A 25,580-nucleotide genomic window follows, 5' to 3' on the forward strand; every position below is an offset into this window, starting at 1 on the left:
TTTGGAAGGTTTTGGAGCATTTTCTTTTATATTATCTTCTGTCTGCTCTGTATTTTGTATTTTGGCTCCATAGAATGTGTCCAAAGTTGCCCCTTTCTTCTTATTTTTCTTGGTATTTTGGGCCTTCTGTGCTTCTGTGGAGTTTGCCATTTCTGAATGTGGAGGATTAGTTTTTCTTGTCTCTGTCTGGTGTTCAGAGGCTTTAGTCCTGGGCAGATGGTTCTATGAGCTTTCCCTGGGTTAAACTGAATATGCCTCACTGGAACTGGAATGGAAGGGTGGGACCACGAGGCCACACTCTCCCCCCGGCTCGCTTTCAGGAAGTTGCCTTCAGAATCGCTGGCCGTGAGGCTGTTTCGTCAGCCTGCGGGGGGATGGGCTGCAGCTTTCCCAAGCTCCGAGGGCAAGGACTTTCACTGAGACTTGGATAGCAGGATCCAGCCAGTGAGGCTGTCTTGCCCGCCCTGAGGGTTGCTGTTGTTTAGACCAGCTCTCTGCAGCGGAAGCCCCAGGCAGTAACTTTCACTGGGACTCGGGTAGAAGGCCCTGAGGGTTCTGCTCTCTGAGCCCAGCCGGGCTGCCGCTTCCGGGAGCCTTGGACTCTGCGCTCCTACCCCTGAGGTCCAAGGGATCTCGGGTTCTGGCTTTTAAGGGGAGCCGTACCTTTTGATCCGGGTCCAGGTCCAGGAGGAGGGTTCCCAGGGTCTGTGCTGTTGATCGTTTTGAATTTCGGCGCCTTAGGAGCTTATCGTTTGAGATCGGTCGGGAAGGGTTTTCAGGAGATCTGAGCTTTAGCTTTCTCTAAGCCGCCATCTTAACCGGAAGTCTGAATTTTAAAAATCAATACAAATTTTTGCATGTAAGTGGGAAACATTTAACAAAATAAATTTATATATGTATATACCTGAATATGTATATACATGTATACACATACATATAAAAGAAAAGTAGATCATAGACAATCTTTGGAAGCTTTGCAAGTCTTATGTACTAAGTTATGATGCATTCATTTTATCTTAAAGTGTGTGAAACATAAGAGTCAAATATAAAGATATGCTATTACCTTTTAAACCCATGTTTTTTTAAAATAAGTCCCCCTAGTCCCCTCCCTTGTTATGCTTCCCTTTCTAACCCCTTCCTTTTTGTTCCCTTTCCCTCCCCTCTCTCTTTCCCTCCCTTTTTGTGTTCCTTTTCCCCTACCCCCCCCCTTGGTTTTCCCTTCTCCCTTACACTATAAATATAAATAGATAAAATAGAATTCAAGATCCCAATGGATCTGGATGCTATTCCCTCAGAGTTGGTTTCACTGAGAGTAAGGTTTAAGTAATAACAATTAGCACTCTTTTCCTCTCCTTCTTATAAGAGAATTCTTCCCCTCCTCTTCCCATGTGTATCTTTGTGTGACAATGATTGTTATATTTTATTTATTTCTCTTTCTTCAAGTATATCTTAGTACCATCACTGATTCCCCCTTCCTTTTTCTTTCTTTTTTTTCTTCCCCCTCCAAATCATGTTAATGCCCCAGTCTTTCCCTATGAGTGATTCTTCTGATTACTCTATTAATGCATACAATTTTTGAAAGTTGCACATAACATTTCCCCCATATGTTAGTATATATATATAATATATATATTTTGTATGTTTATATGTTAGTATATATATACATACATATATATATAATGTGTATATATATATATAATATGTATATAATTTGATCTAATTATGGCCCTTATAGAAGAAAGCTTGAATAAAAGGGGAAAAAAGCACTTTTCTCCTTTTCCCTTCCTTTCATATTTACCTTTCCATGTTTCTCTTGCTCTTTGTGTTTGGATGTCAAACTTTCCACTGAGTTCTGGCCTTTTATTTATGAATATTTGGAAATCTTCTATTTTGTCAAATGCCCATACTTTCCCCTAGATGTATATAGTCAGTTTTGATGGGAATCTGATTCTTGGTTGAAGACCCAGCTCTCTTGCCTTTCTGAATATCGTGTTCCAGGATTTATCGTCTCTTAGTGTGTTCACTGCTAGGTCTTGTGTGATCCTTATTGACATGCCACTGTATCTGAAGTTTCTCTTCCTAGCATCTTGTAATATTTTCTCCTTAGCTTGGAAGCTCTTGCATTTGGTGATTAATTCTTGGAGGGTTATCTTTTGGGGATTTAGTATAGAGGGTCTTCTATGGACTCTTCCAGTTTCCATTTTTGCACCCTTGTTTGAGAACATCAGGGTAATTTTCTTCTATGATTTCTTGTAGTATGGCATTGAGGTTTTTGTTAATCTCTGGTTTTTCAGGTAGACCAATGATTCTCAAATTTTCTCTCCTTCCTCTGTTTTCCTGGTCTGTCACTTTGTCAGTGAGATAATTTATGTTTTCTTCTAATTCATTAATTTTTTGAATTTGCTTTATTAATTCTTGCTTTTTTGCCAGATCACTGTCTTCCAGTTGCTTAATTCTGGTCTTTAAGGACTGGTTTTGCTTTTCAATTTGGTCTGCCCTTCTGTTAGAGGCTTCCAGCCTTTTTTTCCAATTGTGAGTTTTTGTCTGTCAGTCTGAAGACCTCTTTCTGAATTAGTTCCCATTTTTCTAGCCTGAAGGTTCCATCTTTTGGATAAGCTCCATTTTAAGTTCTTCCAGAGCTTGTGGATAATTTCCATTTTTTTGGATCTATTTTTAATTGTGTGTAAAGTGTTTTGTGGTTGTGTTCATATAGTTCCTATGTTTGTCTTGGCAAAGAGATTCCTAAATATTTTATATTATCTAGGGTGATTTAAAATGGAATTTCTCTTTTTTTAACTCTTGATGCTGAAATGTGTTGGAAATATATAGAAATGCTCATGATTTATGTGGGTTTATTTTGTATCCTGCAACTTTGCTAAAGTTGTTGATTATTTCAACTAGTTTTTTAGTTGATGTTTTAACAGTCTTTATGTAGACCATAATGATCTGCAAAAAGTTATAGTTTATTCTCCTCATCGCCTATTTAATACCTTCAATTTATTTTTCTTCTCTGATTGCTATTGCTAATGTTTCCAGTACAATGTTAAATAATAGAAGTGATAATGGGCATCCTTGTTTCACTCCTGATCTTATTGGGAAGGCTTCTAACTTATCCTCATTGCAGATGATGCTTGCTGATAGTTTTAAACATATACTGTTTATTATTTTTAGGAAAGGTCCTTCTATTCCTATACTTTCTAGTGTTTTTAATAGGAATGAGTATTGTATTTTGTCAAAGGCATTTTCTGTATCTATTGAGATAATCATGTGATTTCTGTTGGTTTGGTTGTTGATATGGTCAATTCTGTGAATGGTTTTCCTAATATTGAACCATCCTTACATTCCTGGTATAAATCCCACCTGCTCATAATGAATCATCCTCATGATCATTTCCTGGAGTCATTTTGCTAGGATTTTATTTAAGTTTTTGCATCTATGTCCATTAAGGAGTTTGGTCTGTAGTTTTTTTTTTCTCTGTTTTTAATCAGCCAGGCTTTGGAATCAGTAACATATTTGTTCCATAAAAGGAATTTGGTAGAAATACTGCTTTGCTTATTTTTGTCAAACAGCTTTGTGTAATATTGGGTTTAATTAATCTCTAAATGTTTGATAGAATTCACTTGTCAATTCATCTGGTCCTGTGAATTTTTTCTTAGGGAGTTCTTTAAGGCTCGCTCAATTTATTTTTCTGGTATTCTATTTCTTCTTCTGTTAATCTAGGCAATTTATTTTTGTAAATGACCATCCATATCACCCAGATTGACATATTGCCATAAAATTGGGCAAAATAGTTCTTCATTTCCTCTTCATTAGAGGTAATGTAGACCGTTTCATCTTTGATACTGTTAATTTGGTTTTCTTCTTTTTTATCAGATTAACCAGTAATTTATCTATTTTATTTGTTTTTTTCAAAGTACTAGCTTTTAGTCTAATTTATTAATTCAAAAGTTCTTTTAACTTCAATTTTTATTAGTTTCTCCTTTAATTTTTAGTTTTTCTAATTTAGTTTTTAATTTGAGAAATTTTAATCTGCTCTCTTTCTATTTTTTTTAATTTGCATGCCCAATTCACTGACCTCTTCTCTCCATATTTGTTAATATATGTCCTCAGGGATATAAATTTTCCCTGAGTACTGCTTTGACTGCATCCCATCGATTTTGATAGGATGTCTCCTCATTGTCCTTCTCTTCAATGAAAATATTAATTCTTTCTAAGATTTGTTCTTTAACCTATTTTGGAGAATCATATTTAATTTCCAATTGATTTTTGATTTGCCTCTGCATGTACTTTTACTAATTAATATTTTTCTTGTATTATGATCTGAAAATTTTGTATTTATTATTTCTGCTCCTTTGCAAATTTTTGCCATGTTTTCGTACCCTAGAACATGGTTAATCTTTGTTAATGTACCATATGCTGCTGAAAAGAAGATGTGTTCCTTTTTTCCCCTATTCATTTTTCTTCATATATCTATTAACTCAAATTTTTCTAAGATTTTATTCATTCTCCTAACTTTTTCTTTCTTTTTTTTTCTTTTTTTTGGGGGGAGGTTTGATTTATCTAGATCTGATAGAGGAAGGTTCAGGTCTCCCACTAGTATGGTTTTACTATATACTCACTCTTTGAACTCCACTAGTTTCTCCTTTAAAAATTTTGATTCTATACCATTTGGTGCATATGTGTTAAGTACTGATATTTCTTGTCTATTCTGTCTTTTATCAGGATGTAATTACCTTCCCTATCTCTTTTAATCAATCAATTAATTAATTAATTAATTAATTTAATTTAATCAATTAATTAATTAATTAATCTTTAAATGTTTGATAGAATTCACTTGTCAATTCATCTGGTCCTGTGAATTTTTTCTTAGGGAGTTCTTTAAGGCTCGCTCAATTTATTTTTCTGGTATTCTATTTCTTCTTCTGTTAATCTAGGCAATTTATTTTTGTAAATGACCATCCATATCACCCAGATTGACAATTTTAATTTAGCTTAGTCAGATATCATGATTGTGTCTCCTGCCTTCTTTTTCTCAATTGATGCCCAATATAGTTAGCTCTAGCATTTTCTCTTTACCCTGCATGTGTCTATGTGCCTCATGTATGTTTCTTGTAGACAACATATGGTACGATTTTTGTTTCTAATCAGTTATTTGCTTCTGTTTTATTGGTGAGTTCATTCCATTCACATTCAGAGTTATGATTACCACCTGATTCTTCCCCATCATTCTGATTTCCTCTCCAAATACTGCCCTTCCTTCCTTCACTATTGCCTTCTATAACAGTGTTTTGCTTTTAATCAGTACCCCTAATCCCCATCCATATTTTACTTCCCTTCCAACCCCCTCCCTTCTATTTACCATCTTATTTTTCCTTATTTTATATTAAATTCCCTCCCCCTCTCTTTCCCTCCCTTTTGGTACTCCCCACCTCACTGCCCACCTTGGGTTTTGCCTCTCAACTTCCCTATATGATAAGATAGAACCAATACTCCAATTGATCTAGATGCTCTCCTCTCTCAGAGTTGATTCCACTCAAAGTATGATTTAAATCTTACCTATTATCACTCTCTTATAATATTTTTCTTCCCCTTCCCCTTTTATGTACCTTTTCATGTAGTATATTTTATACTATTATCATTATTCTTTCAAGTTTTCTTGGTGCTATCTTCTATTTCTTCCCCCTTCTTTTTTACATATCATCTGTGAAGATTAAAATGATCTTTCCCCTGATTGTGAAGATTGAAATTTTAATCCCTGCCTATTTTTAGAATGTTCTACTTAATGTTGAGTGGGAAGATCTGCCTATTTTTAGATCTAATCACCAAAAGTGTAATTCCACTTAATCATTGAGTGGGAGGTCTGTGACCCATGCATGCAATAGTGGGTGAAGAATCAGAAGATACTGACTGACTTCTGGGCAGTCCTAGAGCAACTGTGATTGGTAGATGTAAAATTAGGGGAAGACAAAGGAAATATCTTTAAAAGGGAGTGACAACTTCATGAAGGAATTCAGTTCTTCATGCTTTGAGTTGAGGCTGGTGAAGAGGGGCAGAAGGATTTGCTGATTGGATCTGAGACCCTGTTCTTTAGATTGACATATGGTGAGTGAAAAGCTGACTCTTAACTGCTCGATTTTTCTGAAGAGACTTCCCCAGGTACTGGGCTACAAGGGCCAAGGTCTATCTGGTTGAGGAATAAACTCCTCTGTCTGGGTTGAGCCAGTGGACTGGAGATAAATTACTTAGTGTTTAGGCTAGATATCTTACCTTATCCTCCCTCTGATTTCTTACTTCACTCTTTCTACAATTTGTAAATAAATTGAAAATAAATCTCTTTGAAATGAATTAAATCCCTAGTGACCAAACTCTTAAATAATCCAGTCCAACCCTTTTATAAATAACCCCCTTTCCCCCTTACAGATCTTAAGCCACTTAGTACCCCAACCACTACCTATGAATAATTCTTCTAACTACTATGATAGTTAATACAATTTTTGAGAGTTACAAATATTATTTTTCCATATTGTAATATAAACAAGTTGACCTTACTGAAGCTCTTGAAAATAAACTTTCCCCTCTTTCTTGTTTACCTTTAATGTTTCTCTTGAATTTTGGATTTGGACATCAAACTTTCCATTTAGCCTTGGCCTTTTCTTTAGAAATACTTGGAAATCCTCTGTTTTCTTAAATGTCCAATTTTCTATCCACTTCTATAGAGATAACTGTTGGAGTAGAAATGCAGATGAAAACACATGATTTATCACTTGTTTATTTGTATATGATTTTGGGTTTTGATTTTATAAGATTATTTACTTATAAAATGCATTGTATGGACATCTGTGTTGAGTGATAATACATGTACGACACAGATTTAATTGTCTGTCAACTCCAGGAAGGGGGGGAGGGAAGAAGCAAGGAGACAACACGAATCATATACATTTGGAAAACTTATGGGTAAAGTTATTAAAATAAAGAGAAATTCCAATTAAAATAACTTTTTGAAAGTATAAAAAAATAGAATTCTACCTTCCAAGACAAATTTTAGGGACTATCTGAATATTATTACAGAACAATTTTCACAGAAATATAGAAAGATCTAAATAACTGAAGAAATACTAATTGTTCCTGAATAGACTGAGTCAATATAATAAAAATGACATGGTACCAAAATCAATTTATTTGTTAAAAGTCATACCTAGCAAACTGAAAAAAAATATTTTGTAGAGCTGAGGGAAAATAACAACAAATTTTAGTTTGGAAGAATAAATTGTCAATAATATGAAGGAAATCAATGAAAAGATATGAAGAAAGGTTAGCATAGCAGTCCTAGATTTCAACCTATATTACAACCCAGTAATAATGAAAACAATTTGGTACTGGCTAAGAAATATAATGGTGGATCAATGAAATAATTCAGGCACACAATATGTAGTAGTAAATTCCATAGTGACATATAGTTTGATACACACAATGATCCAAACTTTTGGTGTAAAAGCTCTGCATTAGATAAGAATTTCTTAGAAAACTGGAAGAAAGACTTACAGAAACTTGGCATAGACCAACATCTTGTGCTGTATTCTAAAATAAGATCAAAATGGACACAGGATTTAGGCATAAAGGTTGATATCTTATGCAAATGAGGATAGCATGGAAAATCTTACCTGCAAAATCTTTGGATAGGTCAATAATTATGAAAAAAGAAGAGATAGAGAAAATCACTGGACAATTTTGATTATATGAAATTAAAAATATTTAATAGAAACATCACCAATTTAAATTAGAAGGAAAACAAGAAATGTAAAATTTTACTACAAGTTTCTCTTTAAAAGGCCTCATTTTCTCAAATATATAGGAAACAGTAAAATTTATAAAAATAAGAGCCATTTCCTATTTGATAGAAGGATATGAATAAATAGATTTTAGGTGAATAAACAAAATATATCAATAGACATATGAAAAAATTGTCTCAGTATCAACTGATTAGATAAATTCACATCAAAACAGATCAGAAATACCATCTCATTTAAAAGATGATATAGAGTTTAACTCAGAATAAGAAAAATCTGAGTCTTGCTTCTGGTATTAGCTTTCAGAAACCAAGCAAGTCATATAAACATTTCTTACTCTGGCACAACTTTATAAGATTATAAATTTTGTGAAGATTGGATTTAGCTATCTCCTGATTGTAACAATGAAGATACTTAGTTCTTTCTTTATTGTGAAGATAAAATTATAATCTCCTGATTGTAACAATGAGGTACTTAGCTCTTCCTTTATAGTGAAGCTAGAATTGTAAGATACAATCTACTTTTAGATTTTTAACTACAAATAGATAAGTAACTACAAAAGGTGAATTTACCAAAAGAGGTATTAAGTAACCCCAAAAGATGTAATCTAACCAGAGAAGGTGAGAACTAAAGAATGGGCAGGCCTGGAGAAAATTGTCTGCTGTGATTGGTAGATGTGAAAATTTAGGGGAGGTGACACAAGAGAAAAAGGTCTTTAAATGGAGGGAAAAAAGACTGAAGAGGACAGTCAGTCACCTGGGCTTGGAGTGAAAGATCAGTCACTCAGAGCTAAAGGGAAGACAGATATTTGTTTGGAGATTTTGGGCACTGACTCAGAGGAGTGACTGCAAGACCAACACCCAGACTTTTTTCAGACTGTTACTGCTGGTGAATGAAAAACTGACTTAGTGACCCGACTTCCTAGAGGCATGAAGCCTCCAGGTAAGACCCATCTTCTTGAGATTCTCTTCTCCTGACTGGGGACTTAGAAATTCTAACTGATATAAGAAGTCAGAGTTTTTTCTCTCTCTCATTCCTTAATATCTTCCTTCTATTATAAATAAACTACCATAAATTCCATTAACTTTAGTAATTTATTTTGGGATTTAGAAATTAAATCCCTTGTGACCACCTAATAAAACCACCTATATAAATATTCAAAGTCCAACCATGATCTAATCTTAACAGTTTCACAGCAACTTCTAAATCATTAAAGGAAGTTCTCTATCTGGAGCTCCTATACAAATAAAAGTGTATGTTTTTGCAAAAAAAAAAAGTTATTTGGGGCTGGAATACACTAGAAGGACTGACTGAACCTTGAGAAGAGATTGAATGTCATATAAGGAAAAAAAATAATAAGCCAGTTTGTTTGGAGAATAAAATATGTGAGAAACAGTAATTTGTAATCATTCTAGAAAAACGAGATCATAGATAGATTGAGAAGCGCTTTAAATTTGTAATGTATTCTAGAAGTAATCTGTTTCTGAACCTTCTTGAACAGGAAAGCTTCAAGAAAATAAATAGAAACTGTAGAAGAATCTGCATTGAAGAGCAGAGAGATTTGAAGAGAGATCAGTTAAGAAACTAGTGAAATAGTTAAGCACCAAATGAATGGGATCTAAAATAGGTCTTTGAGATACCTGGAAAGGCAACTAGGGGCCACACAAGGCTTCTTCCTTCCATGTACACAGGGAGCCTCCTGCTTCTTGCTTCAGTTGTCTCACAGCCAAGTGCCTCAGGTTAGAAAATCTCAGGCAAAAGGTATTCTAGCACCCTGTACCTTCCATCTCCTGATTGGGATGGTATATCCTTTTAGGACAAGACTACTTCACAAAGAAGAGCAACAATCTCTTCTACTTCAGGCCTCCCACCTTCTGTTCCAGCTGTCATTACAGAATAGACCCTCCATTCAAATGGTGAACATGCCAATACATGATCATACTCTGACCCTCCCAGTGACTCCTGTAGATTGTTACCCCAATCCCAGTCCATATACCCTAGTATCCAATTCCTCATTGTCAACTGATTCAACCATCCTACCCAAAAGTTTCATTCTAACTCTTCCATTTTGCCTTTTTGAATCCCTGTAACACACTTCCCTTCATCTTAAACCTATTCTCCCACTCCAGTCTACAAACTCTTATCAAAACTTTTATCTCTTTTGATAGCACAATTTTCTTGAGCACCTTTTCCAGAACTGACTGGGCTTTCACTTATTCTCTTAGGCTCATTGGTCAAGGTAAGGGAGTTGGAATGCTGCTTAAACCCCATTGTTAATTCCAGGTTCTACCTCTCCTTCCTTCACTAAGTAACATATCTTCCCTTGAGTTTCATGCTATTCCTTTCTATAAGGAATCAAAATCATCTAGCTGTTTTCTATTCAAGTCATTTTCCTTCCTTCTTCAATGAGATTTATATGTGACTTAAAATATATCTTTTCCCATTTCCTGCACTCAGATTAAGGGCCTTCAATGTACATTGTATATATATTTTATATTATTACATATATATATATGTATATATATATATATATTCTACCTCACATATTCATTTCAATCCATTTTCTGTTCAGTCACTAAACTGATTTCCTAAAATGTAGATCTGATCATATAGCCTCTCTAATCTCAGTAAACTCCAGTAGCTTCTTATTGACTACAAGAGAAAAGATCAAATCCTCTGTAAAATATTCAAAATCCTTCATAACCTACCCACTTCCTCCCTTTTCAGTCTTCTGCCTTACTTCCCAACATATGCCTTGTAATCTAGTGAAACTGGCCTCCTGGCAGTTCCATGAAAAACAAAAATGCTTCATTTTTTGGCTTTGGAATTTTTCTTTTTCTATCTTCCCTGTCTAGAAGCTCTCCTCTGTTATGACTTCCTTCAAATGATCCACCTCTCTTTTTTAAAATACTAAATAAAGTTTTACCCCTACATGAAGTCTTTACCAACCCACTTTAATTCCAGTGTTTTCTCTTTGAATTTTTTTCTTATTCATCCTGTTTATAACTTGCTTTGTACATATTACACTTAAAAGTATGTTGTCTAGCAAAACAATTATAAAACATTCAAGATACATCCCTATGCCTCCTAGCTTAGAAACTGAAAAGAAAGGCAATTGACTAGGGATCATTAGGTAAGAAAGAGGAGACAATGAATATGGAAAGCTTTTTCTTGGAATTTGACTATGAAATGAGTCATGGATGTTACATAATGGTTTAAAGGGATAATAGGATCATGTGAAATTCTGTGGTAGTCATGTTTTCAGGAATGCTAACTCCAGAGTATTTAGATATTGTCAGAGATGAATCATAATAGTTTTTGGATGCAATCCCCACATTAGTTCCCAGTGCCCAGAATTTCAGAATCTTTCCATATTTTGATATTTAAGAGCAAAATCCTTAGCCATTCAGATTCTCCTGGGTGGAACAATTTTATTGAAAGAAAAAACAACAACAACTTACATTGGCATTACACAGCTACACTTTTTCCCTGGATACTAGGGTATAAAGGCCTTAAATAAATAGGAAAAGAAAATAATTCAACCTGATTCTAAGAAATATAAACTGAATAATTCTTCATACTTCAGGGACTCTTTTAAGAACAATGGAGAAAGATTTCTATTTCCTATATGCTTTGTCAAGCTCTCTTTAAGAAAGAAGATGGAGAAGATAAGTTCCTGATAATGCAGTTGATTTAAGTCAGTTCTATATGTTTGAATTATAGCTCAAATAGAAAGCATTCTGAACCCCTTTGAAGATGAATAGTAAAGAATCCCCAGATATTGCAATCTATATTTTTACTCTTGGGGAAAACTGTATTCCAGTGTTCAGTGGAGAAAGTTATTGATATCTCCTCCATCTGCCTTAATAATTATCAGAAAAATATCTGAAATATTTTTTGAAGTTTTCCCCATGATGTGGTATAGCATTTAACTCATCATTTTTATCATGCTCTGTAAAATGTTTAATGTAAAATTTCCCATCTCTTTTATCCAGAGAGATACAAATCCATAGCTCAAAGACTGAATCCTTTCTTTTCTTCATTAATTTTCATTCTTAGAAAGTTAGCACTCTCTGAAAGAGAAAATAATTCATCCTAAGAAATCATTTGATGATAATCTATGGTGTGTATTCTTATTACTCTTTTCACGGACCAGAAAATTTAAGAGGGGGTAATGACTAACCAAATCATAAATATTTGCTTAATTATTTTTTCTACCTTCATAACAAATAAATTGAATGTAATGTATGCATGTCACTTTTTCTCTTCTCAAGAAAGCAGTTTGCCAGAAAATCTTAAGATTTTTTTTTTGGTATACAATACCATCACGAAAAGCAAAAAATAAATGAAGGAAGGGATATTCTGTGTTTTCTTGTTCCAGCAAACAGAAATTCAGCAGAACACTGATTTCCTTTAGGCTGAGAAGGTACATTTATTTTTTCTATTTATTGCAATTTCTTATCCATGGAAATATGTTTTGTTTGCCAATTCTGGTTAGAATTCACATAAAAACTACAATCAGAGACCCTGTTACTCCAGAATACTATTGCTTAGTATCATATGTCTACCAGTGCTCACCAACTTATGAAAAAAGTGCACACCTTGAAGTCATTGCAATAAATAATTTTTCAAAGAATCAGAATTATATAAAGCATTCTCAACTTTTGTTGTTATTGTTATTTCATGAACTCCTTTTGTAACCTGGTCAAACCTATTTACCCCCTTTCAGAATGATGGTTTTAAAAACAAATTATATAGGATGAAAAAAGGAAAAAAAATTACCCTAAAAACAGTCATCAAAATGTATAAAAATAAGTTAATTAACTCATTCTAAGTATCTTTTCATCTAGACCTATAGCATGAGGTACAATATTCGAAATTTGGAATTTAGGTTTTATTTTTAAAATGTGATTTCAGATGTGTGATATAGCATGTTTTCACATATTAAATTATTGTGTGGAGTATTTATCTGTCATTCAATTTATGTGTTTATTGCCTTTTACAATAATAACAATTATCTCAGTTCTATGCTAACTGAAACACATTTCCTCTTTTGTGACCCAAAAAAATATCCAATTCCATTTCCTTCAAAACTCATTTCAGTTTCCTTTTAGCATGAATCCTTTCCTCATCTCTTCAGTCACAGTGGTTTTACTCCTCAAAAACATTTCCAATTTATTTTAATTCATTTTGTATATCTTTTTATAATTATATTACACTTTCAGTCAACTACTGGAAATCAGAAAATGTTTAATTTTGGTCAATTTTATGAATAAATGGCACAGTACCTGAATTTGGTAAAGGCTTTAGTGATTGGCTTATTGATTAAAGTTTCTATTCCCAGCCCTTTGAGATAGTTGAGGTAAGGATAGGGCTATTTTTTCTTGTCAATTTTTGAACTTTGTCCTGCTGATGGAGAACTGCATCTGTGGAAACAGTAGAAAGAGAAATAGATTTAATATCAGGGGACATGATCCTTATAACATTACTACTTCATACCAACTTTGAAATTGGGCAAGATTCTGCCTCTATGAAACTTAGTTTCTTTGTAAGATGAGGAATTTAAGATTCTTCCTGATTATAAACTTTTATCTTATATTAAAAACCCCAAAATGGGCTGTAATGACAAGAATACACTTATAGTAAAATGCTCTAATATATTATAATTGGATTTGAATTATACAAAGATCTATCACTATATAATAAAATGATCTGAAAAAAAATTACTATTATACTCCCAGTCTCCATAGAAGGGCTCTAATTCTCTTAATATGTTAAAACAGTTTTACTCAAAGAATCATTTCTATTTAATAAGTAATAAGGATCTCCAAATAATTATTTACTTCCTGTTGATGCCTTTCTATTTTTCTGGTTTTACTCAAAACATCCTTGGGGACACATTATACTAAGACATTTCAAATTCCTCGCTTTATGCTCAAGAGAAATATATTTTTTGGAGGTCTCAATGCAAATACAGCATGGCACAGCCAGTAATCATAACTATAAATGTGAATGGAATGAACTCACCCATAAAACACAAGCTAATAGAAAAGTGGATTAGAATCCAAAACCCTACCATATGCTGTTTATAAGAAATACACATGAGGAAGATAGATATGCATAGGGTCAAAGTAAGAGGACAGAGCCAAATCTACTGGGTATCAAGTGGTAAAAACAAAGCAGGAGTCACAATCATGATATCTGACAAAACCAAAGTAAAAATAAATCTAGTTAAAAGCGATAGGGAAGGTAATTACATCCTGATAAAAGGCAGTATAGACGATGAGGAAATATCAGCACTCAATATGTATGTACCAAATGGCGTAGCATCCAAATTTCTAAAGGAAAAACTAGAAGAGCTCAAGGATAAATAAACAGAAAAACTATACTAGTGGGAAACCTGAACCTTTCCCTATCTGAACTAGATAAATCAAACCAAAAAATAAATAAGAAAGAGGTAAGAGAAGTGAATGAAAGCTTAGAAAATTTAGAGTTAGTGTATATGCTGGAGAAAAAATAGGAACAAAAAGGAATATACCTTCTTTTCAGCAGCACATGGTACATTCACAAAAATTGACAAAGTATTAAGGCATAAAAACATTGTAAATGAGTGCAAAAGGGCATAAATAATAAATGCAACCTTCTAAGATCATAATGCAATGAAAATAATAGTTATTAAGGGAACATGGAGAGGTAAATCAAAAATTAATTGGAAATTAAACGATACAATTCTCCAAAACTGGTTAGTTAAAGAATAAATCGTAAAAACAATTAACTTCATTGAATAAAATGACAATGATGAGAAATCCTTTCAAAACCTATGGGATGCACCCAAAGCAGTAATCAGGGGCAAATTTATATCCTTGAGTTCATATATTAACAAATTCAAAAGGGCAGAGGTCAATGAATTGGGCAGGCAAATTAAAAAAAAAAAACTAGAAAGCAAACAAATTAAAAATCCTCAGATGAAGACTAAATTAGAGATTCTAAAAATCAAAGGAGAAATTAATAAAATCGAAAGTCAAAGAACTATTGATCTAATAAATAATACTTGAAGCTGGTACTTTGAAAAAACAAAATAAAATAGACAAAATACTAGTCAGTCTAATTTAAAAAAGGAAAGAAAAAAAAAACAAATTGACAGTATTCAAGATGAAAAGGGAGACATCACCTCTAATGAAGAGGAAATTAAGGCAATCATAAAAACTACTATGCCCAATTATATGGCAACAAGTATGGCAATCTAGGTAATATGGAAGAATAGTTACACAAATATAAATTGTCTAGACTAACAGAGGAAGAAATAAATTACCTAAACAATCCCATATCAGAAAAAGAAATTGAACAAGCCATCAAAGAACTCCCTAAGAAAAAACCTGCTGGTCCAGATGGATTCACAAATGAATTCTATCAAACATTCAAAGAACAACTAATCTCAATATTATACAAACTATTTGACAGAATAAGCAAAGAAGGAGCTCTACCAAATTCATTTTACAACACAAACATTGTACTGATCCCAAAGCCAGTCAGGTCAAAAACAGAGAAAGAAAACTATAGACCAATCTCCTTAATGAATATAGATGCAAAAATCTTAAATAGGATACTAGCAAAAAGACTCCAGCAAGTCATCACAAGGGTTATATAAAAAATAGATTCGAATACAGGACTACAATCCCCATAAGCCTTTGCTCCACTTCCCCAAAATGCCTTGTAATCTCACCTGGGCTGAGGTCGAGAAGGTATTTAAGCTGATTCAAAGGCTTTTGAAGGTCTCTCTCTTGGCTCTTGGACTTCCATTTTGGGGCAGGCGTGGCTTTTTTTCATAATGTAGGTGAGGTTGTGACTAGGCCACTCTATGGCCTGGACACGTGTTTCTTATCCTGTATTTTCTTTAATCTTTAATCTTCAATAAACCTCTAAAAAATATAATACTCCTTGCAGAGATAAACTAATTTCTATCTGCCTCAGATGCCTCAGTCTCCCCGTCTCCCCTAAATTTTAATCTTTACAGTTGGCGTAACCACTTCAGGAGAAAAAACTCTCAATCTTCTGATTTAATCTTTAATATCTAGTACCTAGAATTTTTTTTTTGAGCCATATCTCTCTGGACAAGGTTTTTTACCCTTGCAAAGCTGCTGCTCCATCCAGACTTGTTGCATTTTCAGCCCACCCCACCCCATCCCACCCAGCTCAGCCACTTTTGCCTGCGAGCATTCAGCCCCTGATCCAGACCTGATTCAACCAAGATTGCAATCACCTGGTTCCCGATCTCCTGGCCCTCTGGCCCTGCCTGCCTGTTTCTGCACCCCAGACCCACAAGCGCGACACCAGCCGGCTCATCACCCAGATCCTTGGAGCAGATTCACTCATCGCTCAGGAATCATTGAGACCATCTGGTAACAGTATTGGCCACGTGGGCAGAGGGGAGAGACAAGAGGGAAAGGAGAAGGGTAATTTTCCCTTAGGCTAAGCCTCCTCGTGGATGGGGGTATTGGCCACAGGGGTATCAGAGCAGGGGAGAGAGAAAAGGGAGAGGAGAAGAAACAGATTTTTTCAAACAGAAACCTAAAAAGCAATGGGTTTAAAAGGATACCTTTTGACTCTTCTGGCAATTTAATTGATTTTACCTGCCTGTCAGGGAGCAGACTCAGCCCAAAGATTCAACTTTAACTTTGAGGAGGAAAATGGGTGGCTCAGTGACTTGATAGCCAGACATAAAGGCATTCTGTCCTGGGTTAAAATCTGGCCTCAGATACTTCCCAGCTATGGGGCCCTGGACGGGTCCTTTGAACCCCACAGCCTAGCCCTTACCACTCTGCCTTCTGACAATAGACATTTAAATGGATAAGAACCCAAGGAACTTTGAAGAGACTAAAGGGTATATTTTGAGGCATTTCAAACTCCAATGGTTTATAAAAAATCTCTGTATTCTATTGCATTTTTTGTTATGGTTTAACTTTGTGATTTTAAGTTCATATATTACTGGATTCAATATTATTCTGCTTGAACTGAAGGTTTATTGAATTTATTTTGAATGTACTGAGTTTTGAAATTCTGTTGTTTTTTTCCCTATAACTGTGCTGAACAAATATTATTGTGAATTAAGCCCATATATAAAAAAAACAGATTTTTTTCTATTTTGCTGAGGATAGATGAACTTCAGAACTGATTATAATTGTATTAACAACCTTGGAAAAATGTAATGTGCTAAATATCTCAAATGATTTTAAGGGTTTTTTAAATATGATTTTTGGAATTTTTTTCTTAACAATCTCTGGTTATTTTTGCCTTCCCCTACCATGAGGTAAGGCCAATAGTAGCTGAAGTGAAATACATTTTATAAACCCCAACATTCCCACATGGGAATAGAAGTTGGGCAGTTAATCTCAGGGCATTTGTATCCCTAAAAGCCTCCAAGAAAAAGGAGCACCCCTTTATTTATACTCTTCAGCTCACTATTTTACTTCTACCAGAATGATATCTAGATTTCTTGATTATGTTCTTAACCCAAGATGAGTTTTACTTTGTTTAAAAAATATGTTTAAATACCAAGGTTGAAAGATTGCTGTTTGTAAAAATTGTGAAAAATATCCATCAATTCATAGGTTTTAAAAATGTCATACAGCAACTTATGTGAAATATGAAAGTGTGTTTGTTTGCTATTGCAATTAATTGGGCTATTGAGAATTTTGGGGATATTGATATCTACATATTTGTACTACTGTATTTTTAAAAATGAAAAATTGTTAACCTTGTTCAATTCATTTGCCTTCTACTCACAGTGATCATGGCCAGATATTGAGAGGAAATGGATCTCATTTTTGGTAAGAAAGCCTTGCATTTTATATTTTCTTAGCTGACACAGAGTGTCAATGATTATAAGCTATATTTTTGAATTGTTAAAGCTCTTTTATTATTATATTTTTCTTGCATGTGCAATATACTTTTTCAGTTTTTTTTATTATTTTTCTCTCCTTTTTATATTTGAAGCACATGTCACCAGCATTAAGATTTTCTTTAACTTTTTGACTTTTCAGTGCTACAAGTTTGAAATACATTTGCTAATGCATGCCCTAAAAGGCTTGTGACTATAAAAACGATGCCACTAATTATTTAAATAAATTATGGGACTTTGCTTAATGATTCTGTCTGATTCCAGGACAAGATATACACACAAGAGCCATTGCACAGAACCAAAGAAAAGCCAATCCAGGATGGATTGATGCACTTCTAGGCCAATACAAAGGTCTTGAACCTAGTGTGAAGACTCGAGGTTACTATGTTTAACATGTGTTAAGACATAAGCTTTCCTTGTGTCCACACTCACTCTGAAGATACTCACAGATGAGTATCCCCAAAACCTTGGCTCCTACTTGGCTTCTATAATCTGGTCCCCTTTTCTGCCTTCCATAGTGTTGTACCTTTCTGTAGTCCTGGCTACTGACTGGGTAAATGCATCATTGCTTAGATCATTTTGATTGGGCCCTGATTCAAGGACCTGTTATACATTTATTTTTCTTTTTACTTGGAATTTTTACACATGAGACTTTGATAGTGTATATTTTCATCCAGAAATTTTTTCTTTTCTTTTGGATTTTTCAGATATCTTTTAATATCTCTTGCTAATTGATTCACATACCTCATACCTCAGCCATGCATCCCTAACTGATTCTGTATCTTTCAATCACCCACAACATGGGGAAATGTAAAAAATATTATTGTAAATTGCAAAGTTTAAATTCCTTTTGAGAAGAATTTTAGGTAAAGAAGATGCTACGTCTCTGAATCAAGAAACTGAACTGTTGGAGGTCTGGAAGTCTCCAGACCACAAGCTGCACAAGATCAAAATGAACTTTGGGTGTGGTTGATTGAACATTTATTTGTATGTATACTTTTATGCCAAAGGGGACTGCCCCCTAAAGGGCTTTTTGTCAATGCGTTCCGCAATTATTGTTTTTATTCTTTTTTTTCTCTTATCCTCACATTATTGTAATCTTTTAAGTTGATTATGTTTTTATGATCCTTTTGGGGAAAAATTAATTTTTCCAAAAATGATCCTATGGGGAATTGTAAAAAATAGACTCAAATACAGGACTACAATCCCCATGAGCCTTTGCTCCACTTCCCCAAAATGCCTTGTAATCTCACCTGGGCCGAGATCGAGAAGGTATTTAAGCTGATTCAAAGGCTTTTGAGTCTCTCAGTCTCTTGAACTTCCGTTTTGGGGCAGGCATGGCTTTTTTTCATAATGTAGGTGAAGTTGTGTCTAGGCCTCTCTATGGCCTGGACACGTGTTTCTTATCCTGTATTTTCTTTAATCCTTAATCTTCAATAAACCTCTAAAAAATATAATACTCCTTGCAGAGAGAAACTAATTTCTACCTGCCTCAGTCTCCCCAGTCTCCCCTAAATTTTAATCTTTACAGATATCCACTATGACCAGTTAGGATTCATAGCAGGAATGCAAGGATGGTTCAACATTAGGAAAGCTATCCACATAATTGACCATATTAAGAAGCAAAATGACAAAAATCACGTGATTATCTCAATAGACGCAGAAAAAGCCTTTGATAAAATACAACAACCATTCCTATTGAAAACACTAGAAAGTATAGGAATAGTAGGGCCTTTCCTAAAAATAATGAACAGTATATATCTGAAACCATCAGCAAACATCATCTGCAATGGGGATAAACTAGAAGCCTTCCCAAGAAGATCAGGAGTGAAACAAGGATGCCGATTATCACCCCTATTATTTAACATCGTACTAGAAACACTAGCAGTAGCAATTAGAGAAGGAAAAGAAACTGAAGGTATTAAAATTGGCAATGAGGAGACCAAGCCATCACTCTTTGCAGATGATATGATGGTCTACTTAAAGAATCCTAGAGGATCAACTAAAAAGGTAGTCAAAATAATCAACAAATTTAGCAATTTGAAGGATACAAAATAAACCTACATAAGTAATCAGCATTTCTATATATCTCCAATCCATCTCAGCAGCAAGAATTAAAAAGAGAAATTCCATTTAAAATCACCCTAGACAATATAAAATACTTAGTAATCTTTCTGCCAAGACAAACACAGGAACTATATGAACACAACTACAAAATACTCTCCACACAACCCAAATGAGTCACTGAAGCTGGAGTCCTCTCTCAGCTAGAGCCACCAACACAAAATCTCTAATGCAGAATCATCAATGTGGAATCAATGTTCAGCTCTCTGGTCTTGCCTTTTATACGCCCTTTTTCATGTTAATTACTGTTACTCTGGTTTCTACCTCCTTTCAATGTAAGTTGGTCTATCTCTGAACATCTCAATAGTAAAAAGACCTCCAGGTCCCTGATTAGTTAAATTAAAACAGATGGAGGGAAAGTTTAAGTCCTGAATTGATTTAGTTAAAAAGAAGGGAGTTTAAATTCTCTTTCTCACATTCTTTTTCATAAGTCCCTCAGAATTGTTCTGAATCATGGTACTGGTGATAGTAGCAAAGTCTATCAAATTTGATTATTCCATAATATTGCTCTTATTCTGCACAATATTTTCCTGGTTCTGTTTATTTTGCTCTGAATCAGTTCATATAGGTCAATTCAGTTCTTTCTTAAATCATTCTGTGCATCATTCCTAATATCACATTAGCATTCAATCACCACCATATACCACAATTTGTCCAGCTATTCCCCAAGTGAGGGATATCCCTTGATTTTCCAATCCTTTGCCACAACAAAATAAACAACTATAAATATTTTTGTACAAACAGCTCCTTTCAATTTTTTTTATCTCTTTTGAATACATACTAGTAGAATGTATATAGTGCTATTACTGCATCAAAATGCATGCATTCCTTTACAGCCCTCTGGACATAATTCCAAATTGACCTCCAAAGTGGTTGGATGTGTTCACAACTCCACCAAAAATGAATAAGTACCAAGATAAATTCAAAATGGAAAAATGACTTAAATATAGGGAATTAAGTCATGAATAAATTAGGAGAACATAGAATTAGAATAGTATACCTATGGGATAGATATATGGGAAAGAAAGGAATTTAAGACCAAGTAAGAAATAGAGAACATTACAAATTGTCAAATGAATGATTTTGATTACATCAAATTAAAAAGTTTTTGTAGAAACAAAATCAGTGCAACCAAAATTAGAAGGAAAGTAACAAACTGGAAAATATCTTTATCATAAAACTCTCTGACAAAGGATTAATTTCCCAAATATATAAGGAACTAAGTCATATTTACAAAAAAAACCAAGACATTCCCCAATTGACAAATAGTCAAGGGATTTGAATAGGGAATTCTCAGATGAAGAAATCAAAACTATCAATAATCTCATGAAAAAGTGTTCTAAATCCCTCCTGATTAGAGAAATGCAAATGAAAAAATAAAACTCTGAGGTACCACCTTACACGTAGTATATTGACCATATGACAGGAAAGGAAAGTGATAAATATTGGAGGGATTGTGGCAAAATTGGAACACTAATACACTACTGGTGGAGTTGTGAATTAATCCAACCATTCTAGAGAATAATTTGGAATTGTGCCCAAAGGGCTTTAAAAGATTGCCTGCCCTTTGATCTATCCATACCACTTCTTGGTTTGTATCCCAAAAAGATATAAGGAGAAAGATTTGTATAAAGATATTTGTAACTGCACTCTTTGTGGTGGCAAAAAATTGGAGGGGATGTCCATCAATTATGGAATATCTGAACAAATTGTGGTATCTGATAGTGATGGAATAGTATTGTGCTGAAAGGAATAATCAGCTGGAGGATTTCTATGTGAATTGGAAAGACCTCCAAGAAGTGATGCAGAGTGAAAGGAGCAGAACCAGAAGAACATTATAAACAGAGACTAATACACTGTGGTACAATCAAATGTAAAAGATTTTTTCACTAGTAGCAATTATCCAGGTCAATCCACAGGAAATTATTAGAAAGTACATTATCCACATCCAGAGAAAGAACTATGAAGGTTGAAATACAGAAGAAAAACATATGATTGATCACATGGTTCCATAGGGATATGATTGTGTTATTGGAACTAAAAGATCATTCTCTTACAAATAAGAATAATACGTAAATAAGTTTTGAACAATGCTACATGTATAATTCAGTGGTATTTTTTGTCAGGTCAGGGGGTGGGGAGAAAGGAAGAGGGATGTCAAAAATCATGAATCATGTTACCATAAAAAATATTCTAAATAAATTATAAAAATTTAAAAAAATAAATTAAAAATAACAATGAATTAGTGTATTTTCACATCCCTTCCACTATTTATCATTTTCCTTTATTGTCATATCAGTCAATCTGATATGTGTGAAGTGGTGCCTCAAAGTTGTTTTACTTTGCATTTCTCTTACCAAGATTGATTTAGAACATTTTTATATAGTTATTGATTGCTTTGATTTCTTCATCTGAAAAAATGACAATTCAAATCATTTAACCATTCAACAAATTGGGAATGACTTGGATTCTTCTTAATTTGGCTTAGTTCTTTGTATATTTGAGAAATTAGAATTTTATGAGAGAAATATATGTGACATATGAATTTTTTTCTCAGTTGTTTGCCTTCTAATCTTGGTTTAATTGGTTTTGTTTGTACCAAAACTTATAAATTAGTAAGCATTTTACTTTCTCTATTCTTTTTCTTATGGCTTAGGAATTAAAACTATATTTGTACCATAAAAAGGATTTAGTTGGACTCTTTCTTTGCTTATTTTGACCAACAGTTTATAAAGTATTGAGATTAATTGTTCTTTAAATATTTCATAGAATTTACTTGTGAATTCTTTTTTTCCTAGGCTCTCCTTTGATGACTTGTTCAATTTCTTTTTCTGAGATGAGATTACTTAAGTATTTTATTTACTCTTTTTTTTAATTGTAGCAATTTGTATTTTTAAAATATTAAACCATTTCACATTATTGTCAGATTTTTTTGTCATATAATTGGGCAAAATAGCTCCTAATGATTGTTTTATTTTTCTCTTCATTATTGGTGAATTTACCCTCTTCAATTTTGATACTGTTGATTTGATTTTCTTCTTTTATTTTAAAAAGCAAACTAACAAATTCTCTCCCTCTTTTGTTTATTTTCTCCCCATAAAACCAAGTCCTCATCTTATTTATTATTTCAATAGTTCTTTTGCTTTCAATTTTATTACTTTCTCCCTTGACTTTAAGGATTTCTAATTTACTCTTTAATTGGGGATTTTTAATTTGTCTTTTTCTTGGGTTTATTTTAGTTGCATGACCAATTCATTGACCTACCTTTCCCCCTATTTTATTTATGTAAGCATCAGAAATTAAAATTTTCTCATTAGTACTATTTTGGTTGTATCCTATAATTTGTTGATATCTTAAGTGTGTCTTTCCATTGCTTTTTGGATTACTTGTAATTTTGTGTCTTTTATTATTGGGGCATTCCTTTATTTGACATATCACATTGATAGAAAATTATTGTTATGATACTGCAGCTCTGTCCTATTCTAAACATATCATTTATTTCTCTTATAGAGAAATCGTTACACATATAATATGTGATTATATATATGTACACACTCACACATATTTATATATGGCATTCCATTTTCTGTCTCCATAAATTTTCACTATCTGCTATATCTAGATTACATGCCATTCCAACTCTAGCCTCTGAGAAAGTCTTATCTGATTCTATATTCACTTAATGTACTTCTTTTTTACATGAAAACTTTGCTCCTCTTCTGAGTTGTTAGTTTTTTGTCCTATCTCTTGAAAACTAACTTCCATTTATTTTGGATATTTGGCGCAGTAGATAGAGTGGTAATTATGGAGTCAGGGAAAACTCTTTACATTTTAGCTATTAGTAACTATTATTGATATAGATTGTCCCCCCTCAAAGGAAAAGATAAAGCTAAATAAATAGATTAATCAATCAATAAACATTTATTGGCCTCCTATTATGTGTCATGCACTTTACTAAGCACTACAGGTAACAAAAATAACAACAATAGTTCCTACACTAAAATACCTCATTATATGATGGAAAAGACCACATGCATGTACATATATAGTTTTTCTGTGTGTGTATATATGATTAATAGGAAACAACAGAGGGAAGGAACTAGAATTAACATCAGTTAGAAAAGTCTCTGGTAAACAATAGGACTTAAGTTGGGACTTAAAGGAAGATAGAAATATTAACAGACAAATTTGAAGAGGTAAAACATTCTGTCATGAAGGACAGGTAGACAGAATTCCTGGAGTCAAGAACTAAAATATTCTGTTCATGGAAAATCAAGGAAGTCAGTGTTCCTGAATCAAAGAACATGTGACAGGAAGTAATGTGTAAGAAGTTTGAAAAGATCAGAGAAAGCTAGATTACGAAAGTTGTGGAAGTCCAACAGAGAATTTTCATTTGATCCTGGAGTTAATTAGGAAGTCATTACAGTTTATTGGTAAGTAGGATGACCTGATCAGATCAGGACTTTAGGAAAATCACTTTTTTTGTCTGAACAGAAGGTGGATTAGAGTGCAGAAAGCCTTGAGGGTGGTAAGTACAGTAGTAGATAGATAGTTGTTCATTCAGGAGATCATAAGGAGATCTAAAATAGATAGGAAGAGAGAAGATTCAAGAGAAATGAAAATGAATTTTGTTCTGGTCATAATTAGTTTAAATTGACTATTAGGTATGTACTATAAGATATATGAAAGGAGGTTGGACATGTGAGGCTGGAAGGGAAGCAGAGGGATTGTGGCATAATAGATAGATTAGAGAATCAGCAGCATAGAGATAGGAATTAAATCCATGGACTATAAGTAGAGAAGAATAAAGGCAGAAGAGAAGAGGGAATAGGATGGAACGTTGTGGAAAACCTATGGTGAGAGTGTGTGATCTGAAAGAGAATCCAACAAAGGAGACTGATAAGATAGATATGAAGAGACCCAGGAGAGTGCAGTATCATGAAATAAAAAGAAGAGAGTATTAAGGAAAAGAGAGTGATCAACAGTTTCAAAGGTTAAAGATTAAATTTGAGAATGAGGATTGAGAGAAGACTTGGATTTGGCAACTTTGAAAAGAGAAATTTCAGTAAAACAATAAGGTAGTAGGATAGATTGTAAGGAATTAAGAATAGTAGGATAAGAGAGAAAGTATAGACACATTTTGGACATTGAAGGTGGTCTTTTTAATGAATTTTACCTTCATAGGGCAGAAAAGATATAGGATCCTAATAGGGAGGGTGGAATAATTTGAGGTGGTTTTCAGGATAATAAAAAGGCATGATTGTAGTCAGTAGGAAAATAATCCTTAGAAAAAATGAAAATAAATGGTTAAGGGTAAACAACATACTTTCATCTTTTGGAGGAAAAAAAGATGGAATGTGATTACTTAAATACATGAAGGTATTAGCCTTAGTAAATAGCAAGGCCAACTCATCATAAAAGCAAAGGTGAAGAGGAAACAATAGCAAAAGTCATCTAAGAGAAAGTGGTGAGGAAGAGGGAAAAAGAGGTAGCTTACAGTGAAAGTTCTCAATTATTTTTTTTCCACTGTAAGATGAGCTTCTCAGTTGAGAGAGCAAAAGCAGAAGTTATGGGAAGTATGAGGGGAGATGATGCAGAGATTTGAAAAGTCGCTCTGGACAGTGAGACAGAGTTGATAAGGGAATTACTATATTATTGCTTACAAGCACTGAGGGTCCAGTTGAGGTTATATAGCATAAATTCACAGAGGACATAGTCAAAATGGTCTTATGATTATCTATACTTTTTATTAACCAGTACTAAAAAAGGAG

Source organism: Monodelphis domestica, chromosome 2 (assembly GCF_027887165.1).
Source record: "Monodelphis domestica isolate mMonDom1 chromosome 2, mMonDom1.pri, whole genome shotgun sequence".
Taxonomy (NCBI): Eukaryota; Metazoa; Chordata; class Mammalia; order Didelphimorphia; family Didelphidae; genus Monodelphis; species Monodelphis domestica.